This window comes from Ceratotherium simum, chromosome 4, assembly GCF_057802395.1.
Source record: "Ceratotherium simum simum isolate JZ-2026a chromosome 4, ASM5780239v1, whole genome shotgun sequence".
In the NCBI taxonomy this organism is placed as follows: domain Eukaryota; kingdom Metazoa; phylum Chordata; class Mammalia; order Perissodactyla; family Rhinocerotidae; genus Ceratotherium; species Ceratotherium simum.
The window spans coordinates 59,850,553-59,868,596 of record NC_141903.1 but is presented as its reverse complement, the minus strand read 5'-3'; positions in this window follow the sequence as shown (position 1 = coordinate 59,868,596).

The window sequence follows — 18,044 nt, the reverse complement described above, 5'->3', positions numbered from 1 at the left end:
TGAGTAAGAAGGCATTAGTGGGAGACAATATTCTATGGGTCTCTTTTGTTTTTGCAAGTCTTGTGAGCAGAGATGCTCTCTTTGTTCCAGATTATATTTCCAAGGATATTCGTATATGCAGACAGCCTTGGGAGACAGAGATGGTGTCTCCCACTAGACTAAAGGGCAGGCAGCCTTATTGCCTATTATAAGAGATTCAGATTCCCTAGGTTCTGGGTTCTCTCCCATCACACCAACCCACTGTAAGTGCCAATGTCACCTGGCCCTCTTTGTGTCGCCCTGTGGGAATCAGGGTTTAGGAAACGAGTGCAAATGCTGATACTCTGGCTATTGCTATTGCCACGAGTGATGAAGTCTTTTGATTCTAACCCAGGAGTTTCATGTCTTCTGTCAGCGTCCATGAAACTAACTTGTAAGATTACAAGTATGGTAAAATTTCAGACCCTTCACAAACAGCTATCCAATGGCAATTTGGCAAATTCATTATCAAATACTGTGACTCCCATGAATTCTGTCATTGATCTCCACAAACCTTCCAAAAGTAGAACCATGCATTTTGTCATTGAAGAACCAAGATATGAAATAATTATTTTCAAACTAAAATATTTTAAGTGCCAGGAAAGACCGACACCAAGTCATAGATCAATGTAAGGAAATTACAAATGCAGTAATGTTGGAAGCATATCCAAGCTGATAAATTATTTCACAGTACCATAGTACATTCTAGCTGTTGCAGTCATCCCTTTATCTCTTCACATACTTTTTCTATTTATGCATGTAATTAGCATAATAATGTTGAAAAGGTGCTGGGTGGAATATCGGGAAACCTGAGTTCAAGTACGAGTTTTGCCAATTACTGGCCATGAGACCTTAGACTGGTTACCTCCTACTACTCTGGACCTTAGATTCTTCATCTTTAAAAGGTGAATTATGGTAGACAAAATGAATGGGTTTTGCTAGATGATTTCAAAGTTTCTTTTTCCAGTTCTTATTTTCAATGAATAGTAGAAAGAGTTTATAGCCAAGATGGGTAATTATGAGGTTTCTTTTTCTTTTTCCTGTTTGCTTTAGCAGAAGGTTCAGACGCTGGAATAAAGATTTCCACAACCACCTACTTGTCTTTGCTCTTGTGAGCATGATCTGTTTTAACCCTCCATGAATTAGGGTTTACATTCCAAGGAGGTACCGCCTGTGAAATGAAATGTAAGAGAGGAACATTCCTTGCACAGAAGGTCTTTTCATTTGCTGCCTTCACCACACACAGCCATCTTTCCTTTGGCCAGCATACTACACAAACAGGAAAGTTAGTAGATTTCCTATTCAATACATAACAAGAGCTTGCCAAGGTCATGCTGCCCTTGCCAGGGCTGGCTACAGGAGAAACACACCCATTGGCTTGAACTATCATAGGATTTTTCCTGGGTACATTGCAGTAGCTATAGATAATGAGATGGTCAGTCTCGTTTGTTCATTCAGTCATTTGTCTATCAAGTAAAGCTTGTAGGACCTACCACAGCAAGCCACTGGGAATATGCATATTATTAATAGGACCTTGTACCTGCCCACAGGGATCTCACAATCAGTTGGTGACGTAGATCTACCAACAGATAATTACAATACATCTGGTACTAGGTGAAATTATAGGATGGAGGAATGAGCGGCTCTTCTGTGGAAGTCTTAGAAGGCTTCTCAGAGGAGGGAATGCTTGAGCTGAGACTTGATGGCAAAGAATGAGAGGATATTCAAGCAAAAGAAAGAGCATATAAAAAGCAAGAAAGAGAGGTGAACCAAGATAGTGGGTCAGATATTTCAGTATGGCTGGAACATAGCTTTAGGGTTGCAGATAACAGGAGGTGAAGATGGAGAGGCAAGTAGGGCCATTCTGGGGCAAGAGAGGAGGAGGATTTTAAAGATTTGAAACACTAGCCTGTTTATATGCTGAGTAGAAGGAGCCAATGGAAAGGCTAAAGATAGAGGAAGGGAGATCATTACTGAATGAAAATCCAAGGGAAATTAGAAAGAGATGGTTTCTAGACAGAAGATGAGTGGAAAGGCTAGTCTGAGAGTGAAAATGGGTCCCTTCTTCCTCTTAGAAAGATGAGCAAAGAAAACAGATGCAGACGAAAGTAGTTTGAAAGAGAACTATGGAAAGCCAAGAATTTAGGCACCTGGCCCTAGGAGCCAGATAGGAGATAAGATTCCTGCAATCATGAGGTGGTCAGCAATTCATATGCTTATGCATTCAGTCATTCCTTTCTTCCTTCCTTCAAAAATATTTACTGAGTACAGAAACGCAATGATGAACTACACACTGATTCTGCTTCCAAAGAATTTGTAATTTAGCTCAGATAAAAGAGCACAAACCTTGGTAGGTAGTAGGTTCTTAGTATATATTTATAGAATGAATAATGAATACGATAAGAAGTCCCACAAGAAAGGCAGAGATGAAATATAACTAGAATAGAAGGAGAAAGGAATGTTTTCTAGGTCTGTGTGGGCCCTGAAGAATGGGTGGATCTGAAGATACAGAGACTGGTAAGGGGAGGGAAGGGTCAATCTATGCAAAAGGAACACATGAGCAAAATTATGGAGATAGGAAAGGGTAGGAGCTAAAACAGGGAATAGCAAATCTCTCCTGAGGAATGTCGAGCAAAATAAAATTCGGAAACAATAACACAAGTCTTTCTTTCCTTAAGTTTCCTTTGGCCTCCTACGTCAAAATTAGCGGTATTTATCTCCTTGGATAGGAGACAAAACACTTCAAAGAGAAACCAGCATTAAAGTAGAAATATATGGTAAGGAGTAGGAAGACAGTCCCTTGAAACTTGCAGAGCCCCAGAAGAGGGAAAGAGAGCATCCTAAAATTTCTTATGTCCCAGATGGGGTTGGCAGTGGTTGTGAATGGATCATTAGACCTAGAAATTCCTAGCAGCTGGGACAAGGCAGCACCAGAGTGGTCTGCAAAGACCTGGTAACCAAGGAGTAGAGGGAACATGTACATTTTAGTTGTGGATGCTGCTGAAAAAGGGCATCTTGTGTTTTTATTTGCAAAATCTGGCATTCCACACGTGAATAAGACACCTCTTTCTAGGTGTTAGGACAACACAAAACACTCCTTCCACCATAATCCCCAAGTCTATGCCATCTTTGGGGAAAAGGGAAGGATTGAGAGGAAGGAGAGAGACCTAAATTTGTTTGAATTTTAATCCAACCAAGCCTAAGAAAAATCCAGAAGGGACTAAGTTTATTTTGACTGGCATGATTTAGCTTTCTGGCATCAGTGGAAATTCAGGTTACTTATAGGGATATACAATTCCATTTTTTTACCCGTAAGTTTATGACTGTGAATTTCAGATACCAGTATAAGTAAATAAAGAAAAGTCATGACTCTAAGCACAAGATCTTTGTTTCTAAATACACTTCCTAATACAAGGAACCAGAGCTTCTTGGAGAAACGACTGATTCAAGATCTAAGCAGGAAGATACAACAAGGTGAGTCTGGGATATATTGTGTGCTAAAAAGCAAGAAAGCTTTCCAGGATTGATGAGGGGAACCATATTGAATAGGTTCCCAGGGTCCAAGTTGTGAAAATTCAAGCATCAAAAAGAATAATGATTGAAGTTGATTGAAAGATATTCTGTATATGAAGAAAATCCATGAGTTCATAATTATATTCAAAAAGCAGAAACAAAGAAAAAACTAACTTCTTATCATTTATGGCATCTAAGAGTCAATTTCTTACTTTGAAAATTGGCAACTAAAGGAAAGAGATAAGATTTTATCCCACCTTTCCAATAAGCATTCATAGCAACCAAATGGCCTGAGTTAAACAAGAAACCTCTACTTTATAGAGTAATGACAAGGGCCGGCCCCGTGGCTCAGCGGTTAAGTGCACGTGCTCCGCTGCTGGCGGCCTGGGTTCGGATCCCGGGCGCATACGGATGCACCGCTTCTCCGGCCATGTTGAGGCCGCGTCCCACATACAGCAACTAGAAGGATGTGCAGCTATGACATACAACAATCTGCTGGGGCTTTGGGGGGAAAAATAAATAAATAAATAAAATCTAGAGTAATGACAATTAATTATGTGTATGGAATGACAAAATTGGAAATTAGCTATTTTGAAATCTCTGATGAAATGATTGACTCAAGCAAGGATTATCAATTGCTATTGAAACCATTAGGTGAATTGTTATTGAGAAACTAGATGTTCTTATGTAGCAAAGTAATACCACAAGGGTTACTTTCCGGTCACAAGGAGAAAAACATAATTTTATCATGGAAGAATCAAAGGGTCATCCCTCAATCCAGTGGCCAAACTCTAAATCACTAATAGCATACAAGATAATACTTTCTACTGCCATATGAAGTATCATTACAATGTAACCTTGCTGGGAAAGTTTAACTTTAATCTAATCAAATCTTTTGAGTCTAATTTCTAGATTACAGAAAATACAGAGGCTAGGGCATCGCTACCCAAAAGAAATAAAATGTTGCCACATATGTAATTTTAAATTTTCTAGTAACCATACTTAAGAAGTTAAAATGAAACAGTGAAATTAATTTTAGTAATTAATACATTTTATTTAACCGAACTTATGTAAAATACTATGATTTCAATATGTAGTCAATAATAAAAATAATTAATGATAATCAATAGCAATAAAAATTATTAATGAGATAATTTACATTCTTTTTATTTGTACTATGTCTTCTAAATTTGGTGTGGATTTTACACTACAGCACACTTCAATTCAGACTAATTACACTTCAATGCTCAACAGCTAGTGGCTGCCATATTGGACAGCACAGGCCTAGAGGAATAAGCTAAAAAACGTCATGATGGTTAGTTTTATGTGTCAACTTGGCTAAGCTGTAGTACCTAGTTTTCAACCAAACACTAATCTAGGTGCTGCTGGAGGTATTTTATAGATGTGTTTAACATCTACAATCACCTGACTTGAAGGAAAGGAGATTATCCTCAATAATGTGAGTGGGCCTCACCCAATCTAAAGGACGTATTGGAGACAATTGGAAAATTTTGAATATGGACTTAACTAGATAATTAAGGAGCTATCATCAGTTTCGATAGGTGGGATAATGTTAATTTGTCAGTGGAGGAAAATGTCCATATTTTTTAGAGATACCTGCTAAAGTTTTTAGGGATGCGATGTCATGATGACTCTGGATTATACTTTATCGACTAAATCTACATGAAATCATAACCTTTAGTAAAATTAAATATACCCAATCATCATCTGCATTGACATAAACTACCATATCTCTAGCACCACATGTAATGGTTAACAAAGTTTTAGCCTAATATTTAACAGAGTTTTGCTGCATGATAAATTGGTTTAAAAAATTAAATGAGAGAGAATCTAAGGCTGTGATGCAGTTAGCTTTCACTAGCTGGGGGACCAGAAGGCATTCTATTTCCAAAGCATGGAAAGCAATGACCAGAATCATAGAAGGTGATGTGGGTGATTCAAAATGTGAGTTTTTCCCACTTGGCTCATGTCTCCACATGACACCCAAGGACACCAAGCCTCAAAATGATGACTCTTTCAAATCAGCTATAAAACCAGTATTTTGGCTTTCTGTATTGTTTTCTTAAGAGTGCAGCTGTCCTGGCCAAGTTACAGTATGTTCTTACCAAAATTCTCCCGTACAACTGAAATGACAAGATATTTTTCCTTCCTTTCCTGTTGTTAAACTGTAATGAAGTGTTGATGGCCTTGCTGTTATGGTTACTGTTATTGCTATGGTGATAGTCTATACATTCCAAAAGAAGAAAAACCACATTAGCCCAGTGTATAACATTATTTTTTAAAGGTCTTCTGTCAGAAGTAGAAGGTAAACTTATTTTATTATATAAATTCTAAATAAATATTTGTGTACCTACTATGTACTTAGTTCAGTGTGCGATAGAACAATATTTTCCTATTATGTGCATAATTTAGTCTAGTTAGCAGTTTGCATGACATTTTGCAAAGCTCTTTCACATATATCCTATTTGAACCGCATGCAACTCTGCAGAGCTGGTAGGCTAGGTATTATTAACTTCATTTTGCAGAGTGGGAATGTGGCAGACACCATTGGGTGCCTAGCTGACATCCATTCATCTCACCATCCCATCTTCATTGCTAACAAGATCTTGATTATGTTTGAGAGAGAAATTGCCCTGCCTCAGTCTAGGTGTTTATTTCCCCCAGCCCTGCTGCAAGGGGTATGTGCTACAGTTCAGGCTCATGACTCATAAAAAAGAAATCTGCTGGGGTTTCTAGGACATCTTTGTTTGTATAGTTGTTGGTTTTTGCTTAAAGGAACTGACACAGCTATCTCTCCTTCCTCCACTCTCCTTCCTGCTTTGTATGCGAATGTGAGGACTAGAGTGGCCATAACCATTATGTGACCAGTAAAGAAAGGCAAAAACAAAAAAGTAAAAAGCAGAAATATTGGTTCAGTTGCTTACTTCTGGACTTTATTATGTGAGAACATAAACCTGTATTTGATTAAGAGGCTGCAGTTGAGTTTTCTGTTACCTACAGCCATATGCATTCCCAACTGAGGCTGAGTCAGTGTTTAAATGACATTCCCAAGGTCACACAATGTATAGGGGGCACAGATAAGACTAACTTAAGTCAATTACTCTTTACACTTTAAAAAGCTGTCTCGGCCATTCAATGGTCAACAATATTTTATCCAATGCTTACAAATTGCCACTATATGGAAATACAAAGATGAATAGGACACAATGCTTCTACTTAACTCCAAATGACATAAGCCAAGTCTCATAAACAAGTATAGATAGTAGAGGTGTTTACAGGAAAAACTGTGTGGACCAAACCAGGCCAAATCCAGTTTGTGACCTCTGATGTAGATGATATTTGAGCAGGATTTGAAGATGAAGAGATTTGCCACATAGAAAAGGAGAAGGATATTTTTGGCTTACAGTACAGCAGAAGAAAACGTAGAGCTAGAAATTGTTTTGTATAGTTTCTGTGTGCTTGAACTTGAGTTTCTCATGAAAAGCAGAGTCTGAGACAAGGGCTGCATGCATGTCATTTATGTTGGGACATGACCCCAGGGAATAAGTGTAGGAGTCTAGAAGAGTGAAGCCAGGAGAAGGGAAAACCAATACAAGGGTGCATTATTAAGTGGGACCCTACTTTGTGCAGTCTTGCTGGAAGTCTCCAAGAAACTGTGTAAAATACACCTCAGAATTGTCCACTTGAGAGCTGGAAAATGGGAGTGTCAATGGTCGCACCATGGATTGTTAACTATTTTGTACTTTTGTACTTTCAGGTTTGTACATGCGCTAATGTCAAGTTCTCAACAGCATTCTTGCCTTTCTTCCAGAAAAGTCCCAGGGCAGAAAGCAGGAGGTAAGAGGTATAGCTGAAGTGCAGTATTATAAAGTTATACCTGCAGGAAGCTGGTCTTTGCAGCAATAGCTGGCATAAAATGTGCACCAACGAGATATGAGGCCAAGCACAAACGGTAGTCTAGAACACTGCGATATGATTGTGGGGGAAGTGATAATGTCTAGAGATGAGACTAGAAAGGTAGACTTGATGAGAAAAGGCCTTGAATTCTGGTGGGAGGTTCTTCAACCTGGGGTCCCTACCTTCTCAGGGTACACCCCTGAATTGCATGTAGAGGTTTGTTTATGTGAGTGTGGGTATGCAGTTTTCCTTAGTGGGAGGTCTTAGAATTTCAGAGGGCTCAGTGATCCAGAATGGGTTAGAAAATCCCACTCTGGGCAATAAGCAGAGTAGAGGGAAGAAAATATTGGGTTGGATTTCACATTTCAACTTTTTCTAATTGGTAACGTTTCATGCTTTTTGAAGTTAATAGAGTGGAAGACCAGTGTCAAAGACATGTTTAGTGACAAGCCCCTCTGGTTAGCACTCCGTGATTTAGCCCTGAAACACCCAGCAGCCTCTGGATGGAAAACTCTGACGTGATCACATTGTTACTCTTAAACTTCACTGTTGAGTGCTTAGACTTCTATATATCATCTTGTTTCATCCTTACATGATTTTAATAATAGTTAATGATGACATAACATTAACACTAGTTTCTGCTTAACTGAACTCATAATGCTCTTCTGTTATTAAAACGTCTAATGTTTTCCTTTTTCTAGGAGAAAATAAGTCCATACTCCAAATTTATGGTTGAAATTGAGGCCCTAGAAGTTTGACTAGTAGAGACAACATGGCCTTTCCCAGTTGAGAATTACTAAAAGGAGTCCAGGAGTCCATAGATGCACCAGAGTTGTGTCTTCCTCATGGAGGGATGAGGGTATGCAGGGATGAGCTTAGAAGTCAAGTTGGGAACAGCCAGAGTTACTCTTGAAAATCCCTCGGGAAGAAGTTCTGCTGAAGAACTCCAGGCATCTCCCAACTGGTACAACGCAGCCAGTCTTCACCCCTGTTGGAGCCATTCTCACTTCAGTTGAGTGCATTTTCATTTTCAGTTGTAAATTAGCTTGCGTTCGGAAGATAATGTTGTTCAAACACCACAGATATTAAAACTCTAGATTCACGCTGAGGATTGCAAGATACTCATACTAGGAGGAGAGAAGCACAAGAGCTGAGATTGGCTGAGGGACAGCAAGTCACTTCTTACCTCTCATCCTCCCTTTCAAGCATTCGTTAATTGAGTAGAACAGCAAGAGTAAACATTCTCATTATTTATGTTGCTGTCACTCTTTTTGCTGAGCTATTTGAATTTACATAAGTTAAATGGAAGTATGAGTTACTCTGTAGATGAAATAAGTAAGAGTATTAACAACAAACAGTTATTAAACAATCAAAGCACAGAACATGTTTTAACTAATTTAAGCCACACAACCACTCTAAGAAAGAGGTACTATGATTATCCTAACTCCACACATGGGGAAGCTGAGGGAAGGTAACTGTGGTCACATACACAGTAAGTGGAGAGTGGGTTCCATGCCAGGCAGGCTGGCTACAGAATGCACTCTTAATCAGACCCTGGTGTGTATGCGCGTGTGGGGGCGGGGTGCAATGGGAAGGGGAGGACTTGAATTTTTTTACCATAAAAATGCTGAAAAGGTTGGGAGCAGCTACTTTAATACATCCTCCTCATTGCACAGATGAGGAAAATAAAACCCAGACAAAATGAGGTGCCTGAGACAACCACTTATGGGATAAAAAGCTGCGGTAAACTGCATAGTGGCAGCAAAAGATATCCACATCTTAATCCATCTTAATCCCTGGAAGCTGTTAATGTTGCCTTATATGGTAAAAAAGACTTGCAGATGTGATTAGGTTAAGGATCTTGAAAAAGGGAGATTATTCTAGATTATCCATCTGGGCCCTAAATCTAATCACAAGGATCCTTATAAGAGGGAGGCAAGTAGGTCAAAGGAGAAGTAGGAGATGTGATGGTGGAAGCAGGAGGTTGTGAGGAAGCAGTGATGTGAGTCAAGGAACGCAGGCAGCCTCTAGAAGCTAGAAAAGGTGAGGAAACGGATTCTCCCTTAGAGCCTCCAGAAGGAACTGGTCCTTGACTTCAACCCTATGAAACTGATTTTGGACTTCTGACCTCCAGACTGTAAGAGAATAAATTTGTGTCATTTTAAACCACTAAATTTGTGGTAATTTGTTACGGCAGCCGTAGGAAACAATACAGATGGCTTCTTGCTGTTATTATGTTTTAAACAGCTTAACCTCTGTTAGACCACAGTCTATTCTGAGTCACATCAGCTTGAGAATAATAGAACTTGATGTCTTTTAAAAAGTATTCTGCAGTTCACTTTTCACTAATTCAAGTTTACCTTCTCCCTGTTTTTTCCCAATCAGTGGTATTTTAGTGTTCTTCTATGTGACTCTCTAGCTGTACAGTTTAATGAGAAGATACCAAAATCACCTGGGTTTGATCCCTGGATATGACATTTCTTTCATTGGCTAACCATGCCTAAGGCATATTTAATAACTATTTGTATATAATTTGAGAGAACTTGGTTAGAAACCAAAATGTGTTTATTCATATTCATGGTGCATTCATTTATGCATTAATTAAACTAATGTTTTATTAAGGATCCACCAAATATCATAAAGTCAAGCAAAAAGACTTAAGGGACCAAATGCTAATAAAGGTGGTACCTAATCCCAGAGGCTTCTCAGCCTTGAGAGAGATGTACCCTCTTCGGTTTCATGAGGCTACTGATATATTTTTAAAAATGAAGACATGACAAACATATTTTGTTTTCCATGTTAGTTACATTTAACAAACCAATGCTTTTTACACACACAAATCAATGTGATATAATTATGCTTTCCATGTAATAATGATGGGATTTATAAACTATACTATCCCATAGTGCTCTGCAAAGCAGTATGATCCAGTAATAGACCCAAGTTTAAAGTTATATGATGAATGCCGAATGGTTCCAATTCTGTCAGCGTGTCTCTGACTTTGTGTACGCTTGTTTGGAGACAAGGTCAAATTTCTAAATTTGCTGCCCTTTGTGAATGTGAGGTCCAGGCCAAATGTCCCTGTCTGACCCCAGTTATTTACTACCAAATTATAACAAATTGTATACAAAGTCGCCAGTCACATAGCTAACTATATACAAATAGAATTCAAAGTTTCTATTCATATCCATAAACTAGTCAAAACCACTGGTCACATCAACTCTGAGGGGAAACATACATGTGTTCTTTCTAGGTCCTTCATTCCAAAATATTCCTGGAGGATACTTGCTGGTGGATTTTCCAGTGTTGCCAGAGATTTAAGACTAGCAAGTCTTAGGAAGAGCTCTGCCCGTAGAATGCCCTGACCCTGACATTCAGCAAGACTCCAGGGACTGGGCCTGCAGGGTTTTGTCCTGCCCAAATTCCTCCCTCAAAGGGAACACTACAAATACTCTAGGTCAATAAATGTCTGGCTTATGGCTTTGGCTATCTGTGTCTAAATACCGATGACAAAAAGAAAAATACCATTAAAAGACATATTTGATTCTTAGTTTGTCATAAATTGGAAAGTTAGCGAGCTCTTTCTTTCACATAAACTATTTTTAGACACAGTTGGCAAGCCATATGGATGTATTTCTAGTTCTTTATTTCTAGTAAGGTTTTATTGAAAAAGAAAAACACGGACTAACACTAGAGCTTTCAAATTAGTGCAGATATCAATGCTAGCCATTTAGATGCTCGCAGGAGGCCTTCAACACTCTCATTTGCCCACATGGGGAGAAAGTTTTTTTCCCCAGTAGCACCTTGGATCCACACCTGCCTGTTTAAAATCAGGCATACAAAAGAGGAAGTGCTGATGAATTTGGTGCTGTCTAGACAAGTATACTAATGTGCAGTGTTGGGCTGGGTTGCCATGGTAATAAGCAAATAAGCTCTTACAGCTCTGCTAACCAGTGGGTTGTGGATTCTTCCTTCACAATAGGCAATTTTCCCTCCCTTGAAACCAGGATTGCCAAAAACAATCCGACTAACTCTAAGACATGGAATCATGACATCCAACAATGTTTCAGGTTGTAAGATAAATGCTGCACTCTAATGTTCCTTGTCAAAGTAATTCGTTTTCTTTGCCTTTTGTCAGCATATTAACAAGCTTCTCATTATGTAGCAGAGGGGCCTGAGCCTAAGAAACAAGAGTAAGTGGGCAGGAAATCCAAAGTGTTTTCACTTGCTTTGATAAATAGTAGCTTTTGAGTCTTTCTTTCATTAGAGTTATGCCTTTCTTTCATTCAATCGATACTTTTAGATCTCCTACTCTGTCCCAGGCCCTGTGCTAACCTCTGGGTGCACAGATTTGCATACAGGGCTACCTTTCTCTTCAAGGAGCTGAGAGTTTAGTGAGTGACACAGAGACACCAAGCATCAGAAGGAAGATTTGGATAAGTGGTACACGTGACCTGCAGAGTACTTATGGAACATGTGGCACAGAACTCCGTCTTGGAAGGTCAATGAAAGCACCCTGGTGGACATGGAATCTAGCTCGAAGCAAAATAAGAGGAATCCAAGTAAAGTGGGGAAAAGCATACTAAGAAGAGGGAACAGGAGATTCAACACCTCAGGGGGAGGAGAAATTAACACTGCATTCCAGCCAATGCAGGAAATTGAGTGAGGGAGGAATGTAGGGTGTAAGAGGCTGCATGAGGGAGGGGAGGAGAGAAGTAAGTCTTCAAAGGTAGATATGGTTCTGATCATGAGAGCCTAGCTATGCTTAGAGTTTTAGACTTTATGCTAAAAGTACTGAGGAGTCAATGAAGTGTTCAAGCAGAGGAGTAACACTTTAGAAAATTAGTTCTAATCACAGTATGGACAATGGATTGGAAGACAGCAAGACTGGAGGCAGGAAGAAAAGTTAAATAGGTTTTGTAGTAGCCAACAGCTTGTCAAGCTCAAGGGTCTTTTCTAAATAAACATTACCCTTTCCATTTATGGTGAAGATGACTGGTGGTCCCCCAATATCCAGCCTTCCCTTATTACACAGTAAGAAGTTGAAATTCAGTTGGGCACGTGGGTGCCCACCTGAAGATTTATATTTCCAAGATTCTCTTGTAACCAAGTATGGCCGTGGAATCTAAATTGATGTGTGCATATTCTAAGGCAGGCCTTTCCTGTTCCTTTTTCCTCCTTCCTGCAGGCTTGAATACAAATGTGATGGCAGGAAGAGAAGGAACTTATTTAGACCAAGAGAAGGAAGCCTGGTGTCTTAGTCAGTTCAGGCCGCTATAACAAAGTACCATAGACTAGGCAGCTTATAAACAACAGAAATTTATTTCTCACAGTCCTAGAGGCTGGAAGTCTGAGATCAGGGTGCCAGCCTGGTGCGATTCTGGTGAGAGCCGTCTTCCAGTTGCAGACTTCCATCTTCTCTTGTACGCTCACGTGGTGGAAAGAAGACAGCAGAGCTATCTGGGGTCCCTTTTATAAGGGCACTAATCCCTAATTGCCTTTTACCTAATCACCTCACAAAATCCCCACCTCCTAATACCATCACATTGGGGGCTAGGATTTCAACATATAAATTTGAGGGGACACAAACATTCACTCCACTGCACCCAGTGTTAAGGAGGCAGAGCAGTAAGGTAGAAGGAGCCTGGGACTCTGATGATTGTGGAATCACCATACCAGCCCTGAGCCATTTAATGCTACCATTTTGATTTCTCAGCTACAGAATCTCAGCCAGTATCCTGACTAATACACTGTCTACACGTCATTTGACGGTGTTGGAAGCTAGTTGTTTTTCCCATAAACTGTCCACTGTCTCTTCTTCATGACAAGTTCTCTCAATCTATCTATCTATCTGTCTATCTATCTATCTATCTATCTATCTATCTATCTATCTATCTATCTATCTCTGTTCTTCTATTTCTCCAACTACTCCCTCTGTAGCAGCTTCTTGGATTCTCTTTGTCTTTCTATCTCCTACTGTGGGTATGATTCAAGGCTCTGTTCTGGGCTTCCTCCATTAATGGACTCATGACTTTATTCAGTGCAGAAGCCTTCCAATTTTACATTTTAGCCTGCTCTTTGGCTAGAATAATATTTTCAGATGCCTGCAGCACATTTCCATTTATGTCTCCAGCTATCATTTCCAAATCAACATGCCCCAAACTGAGCTTGTCATCTTCTTCCCCTCACCCACATGATTCTATTTCCCAGGCCTGTCTTTTCTTTCCAAGGCAGTATCACTTTTTTCCTACTCTGTCAGCCCCCAAGTCTTACGATTAACTTGAACAGCTCTCCACTACTTCATCCCTCATGTTTAACCTGTCCCTATGCCTTGTTGCTTTGGTTTGTCTTAAATACCTTTTATATTTGTCCTTCCCATCATTGCTGCCACTCTTCAATTCAGCCTTTTTAGCTGGGCCCCCAATGTCCATTCTCATCCTTTTCTACCCTGTCTTGAAAATGTAATACAGTGAACGATTTCCTAAATCACTACTTTTCCATTTCCCTCCTTAAGAACTGAGGACAGAGGGTGACTGGGCTTTTTCACATTAGACTCAAACCTGTCCCCTAAGAAAGAGTGTGACACAGAAAGAACAGGGGCTTTCAAGTCCAACAAAACAGGGTGTGTATCACTAGATGTGTGACTTGAGCAACTTTCTTTACTGCTCGAAGCTTAAATAGTCACACGTTCTATGAAATAGAAGTAGTAAGAATTCATACTGGAGATTGTTGTGAGATTTGAGTGGGATGAGTGATCCTTATCGTGGTGTCTGCCAAGGGGAAGGTGTCAGTAAATGTCATTTCCTGTCTAGGTCACTACAGTCTAGCACTGCTCTACCCATCCTGTCTAAATTCCACTTTTATCTGCTTCAGTCTGGCTGACTGTGCTCAGTTCCACCTCTGTGCCTCTGCCCATACTGTTCCACCCATAAGATATGTATTTTCCTTTCTTTTTTATTCAACATGCTAGGTACCAGGCACTGTTTCAGCCACTTACTTAAACCCTGCTCATCCCTTATGATGTGGTCAAGTTCCACAAAGCCTTCTGCAGATAATCTGTGTCCCCAACAGAATGTTCTTCTCTCTGAACTGCTATTGTCCTAACCCTAGAGTACCTGGTGGTTGTCTAGTTGTTTGCTGGCCACTTTCTCACATAGTCTATAAGCTAGTTGAGAGCTGAAGAGTTGGTTAATTACACTCCTTCCCATTCCAGCTTGGTAGTAGCCAGTAGACAAATACTGCTGCTTAATAAATTAATTTCAACTCCAATATTTATCACTTAATAAGGAAACCTCTTTGATTGTTTCAGCTCTCGTTTAGGAAAAATTCAATTCAAAAGAAGCAAAAGTTACCGTCATCATCTGCTGATATAAATATTGTCAAAGACTAGAACCATCTTTTTAGCCTTCCTCCCTACTCTGAATATTCATGATAAAGACTTAATGTCCTGCAAGACATGAATCCTTTCCTAAGGATCTTTTCTTCAGAGAAGCCAGGCAATCTGCTAATGAGCTTTCAGTCAGGAGACAAGAGTTCTAGAGATCACCTTGGGGGATGGGCTGTCAACAGTCAGACTTTTTTCTCCAAGTAGTTAATGGAAGGTGAGGGGTGGGGAGAAGTGAGGCAGTGCTGTGTAATTTTTCCACCTTTACGTGTGTAATCTATTTTTCTGTATCTCTTACTGCCAAGCCAAAAGCCCAAAGGGCACTTTATCAAAATGTTATGCTGCTGCCCCACAGCTTCTACTGTACATCAGGCTTTCTTCACACCATTCTGACCCGGGGAGCAGTTGCAAATACTGGCATGGCCTCAAAGCCTGGAGGTATGCAGTATCTTACTGCTTCTCGGACTTATAATCACCCTAGCTTGTCATCATTTCCCTCGAGAATTCGCATATACTTCAATTCAAGTGAAGAGATACTTATGAAGTGCCTATTAGGAGCAAAGCATGCTCTCTTTATTTGTATTTAAAGTTGGGAGTCTTGGGTCCTGGTTCCATCCTACGACTCACTTGAGAAAGCTATTTCCATTTTGGGGAGCCATATTTATTTTACTAAATTAGGAGATTCTTCTTTAGAGTACTGTGTTCTACGACACGTCACAGTGCCACTGTTTTTGGAGTATACAAACAGGACATTAAGACATACAACCAGGCATTAAGAACATGGGCTCTGGAATAAGATCCCGAGGTTCAAATACTGGCGCCACCTCTTTAGTCAATGTGTGTATCCGAGCAAATTACTAAACCTCTCTGTGCCTAGATCCCTCGTTGTAAAGTAGACATAGGAAAAGTGCCTTCCTCAGAGGTTTGTAGTGAGGATTGAAACTGCATATAAAGGACTTAACCCAGGGGCCGGCCTGGTGGTGCAGTGGTTAAGTGCGCTCGCTCCACTTCTGCGGCTGGGGGTTCTCAGGTTCGGATCCCAGGTGCACACCAACACACCACTTGTCAAGCCACACCATGGTCAGCATCCCATATAAAGTAGAGGAAAATGGGCATGGATGTTAGCCCAGGGCCAATCTTCTGCAGCAAAAAGAGGAGGATTGGCATGGGATGTTAGCTCAGGGCTGCTCTTCCTCACCAAAAAAAAAAAAAAAGAATTTACTCCAAAGAGGCATGAGGGAACTGCTTGGGGCAATGGAAGCATTCCATATCTTGATTGTGGTAGTGGTTATACCACTGTATACATTTGTTAAAATTCATAGAACTGTACACCAAAAAGGGTAAATCTACCTCAAAAAACCCTCAATTTTAAAAATAAAGGTCTACTGTATAATATTAATGATATGATATTCTGGAAAATGTAGAACCATAGAAACAGTAAATAGATCAGTGGTTGGCAGGAATTTGGGGGTGGGGCGGCAGGGATGAAGAGGGGGAGCACAGGGGATTTTTAGAGCAGTGAAACTATTCTTTATGAGATTGTAACAGTGGCTACATGTCATTACACAGTTGTCAAACTCATAGAATTACAGCACAAAGAATGAACCCTAATGTAAACTATGGTCTTTAGTTAATAATAATTTTTCACTTTGGCTCACCAATTGCACCAAATGTAGCACAAGAATGAAAGATGTTAATAATAGGGAAATAGGGGAAATCTCTGTACTTTCCACTCAAACTTTCTGTAAATCTAAAACTACCTTATAAAATAAAGTCTATTAATTTTAAAAAAAGATCATTAACAGAAACAAGCACTCAGTAAGTTAGATACTATTATTATTCCTTCCTTTGAAAACAACACCCAAGGTTTTTTTCCTTAAAAACATGCTAAGATACCCATGCCTGGACTGCATCTTGCAGAGAGAAGAGTATACAAATGGGCAACAAAGAGTGGCTTCTCCCAATGCAGACTTCTTGAATGTTGATTTTTTTTAAGATGAATATAATCTCATAGATGTCTCCTCTCGGAGCATCTCTCTGAGGCCTGAAGTGCATGCGGAAGCTGATCTTTTCTCCTGAGCTGCTCTCGTTCTCCATGATTCAGCCACAGATGCTCTTTCTCATTTCATGATTGTGTCTGCTGTTCTACCAAGGCACTGAAGACATGGGACAGCCAATTAAATATCATCACATTTTCAGTGCCCTTGGGAAAACCATACAGGAAACAGACTGTGTTTATATCTCACACCTCTGGGGAGGCTGCATAAGCTGAAAGCAATGTAGGATTTTTCCTTCTCTTTATTCTCAAAGAAAAATTAAAAACAAAAATCCAAGCCACACAACCACCCAAAACAAACAAAAAAAAAGCAGTTTCAAATATAGAAACACTCTCCTTCATGATGAATATGCATGTGGGAGAATTGTCATAAAGTCTGTGAAAAATCTGGCCACAGGCTGTTTCATTTGCAGGGCTCAGCAGCTTTCAGTACTCAGGGCCATTAGAGCACATACACCAATTTCACTGAGCATGGGACCAACCCCCCCATTGGCTCTGTCAGGCAGCACCTTAGGGGGTCACCTGCCGATGGGGCACTAACTGACAAGCTCATAGTGAGGGGGATGAGCACTCCGTAAGAGTCAGAAGGCCTATACCCCAGGCTCACGTGATGATGACTCTCTGGGGGAACTTACGCGTGCTACATAATCTCCCTGTGCTTTACTTTCTTCCTTGATGAAATGTGCAGGATAGACTAGGAAATCTAGTCTAGCCCCATCATCCTGTGATTCCAAATTCCTATTGGGGTTTTTTCCAGAGCTGAAATACTACATTAAAAGTACTTTTAATCAATTAATTAATTTATATGTCTAACCATATATCAATTTCTATTTATTCTTAATTGTTTAAGTACAACACGAAAATGGAAAAATGAATAAGAAAATAGGAAAAAAAAGAACACTACACATAAGGCCAGAACCCCTCTGATTACCACCTCCATCACCTTCCCTTCCACCCTTTCCCATAAATAACCACTGGTATTATTCTGCATGTATCCTTCCAGATCTCTTCACACCCATATAGATGCAGAGAAAATAGGCCGTATTGTTTTTGGTTTTTGACATAAATGGTATCATACCATTTGTTTCATTCTGCAACTTGCTTTATCACTCAACAACAGGTCTTAAAGATCTCTCCATAATATGCCTCATTCTT